Source organism: Oncorhynchus nerka, linkage group LG20 (genome assembly GCF_034236695.1).
Source record: "Oncorhynchus nerka isolate Pitt River linkage group LG20, Oner_Uvic_2.0, whole genome shotgun sequence".
NCBI classification, from domain to species: domain Eukaryota; kingdom Metazoa; phylum Chordata; class Actinopteri; order Salmoniformes; family Salmonidae; genus Oncorhynchus; species Oncorhynchus nerka.
In genome coordinates, this window is record NC_088415.1 from 32,399,907 (window position 1) to 32,400,990 (window position 1,084).

General features: G+C 37.5%; 1 protein-coding gene across 1 annotated transcript in view; it reads right to left on the reverse strand.

The window, feature by feature from the left end:
* LOC115102290 (calcitonin gene-related peptide type 1 receptor-like) overlaps nt 1–1,006 on the reverse strand; it is a 42,281-nt gene extending 41,275 nt beyond the window's left edge. Inside the window, exon 1 of the mRNA XM_029622089.2 lies at nt 915–1,006. The gene's annotated coding sequence lies outside the window, so the exon portion shown is untranslated. The remainder of the gene's footprint in view (nt 1–914) is intronic.
* Nucleotides 1,007–1,084: the final 78 nt, after the last annotated feature.

Below are 1,084 nucleotides of genomic sequence, written 5' to 3' on the forward strand. Positions count from 1 at the left end.
GAACCTACCTTCCATTAACCCTATTGACTGATTTTTCTCTTTTGGTCCATTCAACAACAGAGCGATACAAACCTTGTTTCAATAGGATGTTGTATCTAAACCTTATGTCATGCCTTATTGGAATGGATTTATTGATAATACGTATTTCTATGTAATTAATTTCATTCAACTTTTGGCCAAATTTAATATTCACAAATGTAAATTTACAAACAAAACACCACATTTTCTTACAAAAAGAAATGTAACTATATTTTAATCAAATACTCTTACTAACAAAACAGCTGTTAGAATGATAAGTGTATGTATGTCCCTTGAGGTCCTTGTGTACTGTGAAATTGTACCCCCTAGCCCAATTGCCCTTTGTATATCATGTTTATATACTTCTGTTCCCCCATGTACTTTCTGAATTGATTTGTTGTTAATTTAAAAAAAAATATATATATATATATATTTTTTTAGATGGGAACTCCATTGGAATCGCATAAATGCCACGTTCTATATACTATACTAGTTGGTCCTCGAACATTTCAGACTTTCTGATGTGTTTAACGCGGCACGTGGATAACTAATTACAAGCAGTTAGGAAGTCGGACATTTCCACATATTCTAGTTCCGACTGACACATGAATGCGACATAACTCCCATTGTGTTACCCATGCGTTGTCATTGGGACGCGAGGTGCATTTTGGTTGATTATCGGACAAGGAGATCAGTTCTTCAAGAAGAGAATGGGAGTCAATTGGGCGCTAGTTGAAAAACCCAACATCAGCATGAATAGCGTGAACAACATGTACAACATTACAAATGTTTTCCCAAATGTGAGATAATGAACGTGTTCTCTGTAATATCGTATAGCTTTGAAGTCGTGACATTACGTAGTGTCCAGGAAAATAGACAGGTTTTTCGACTCATACCTTGACTTTCAGAAGGGATTGCCTGACGATTATCGTAGCAACCGCGTGACGCTGCATGACACCGTGAACGCGATTGGTCGACAGTCTTTCCGGGTGGCGCGTTGTACGTTTCTAATCATTTCTCGCTGGTTTTTATGTCCTCCTCGAATAGAGATGGTTTTGGTCACGTG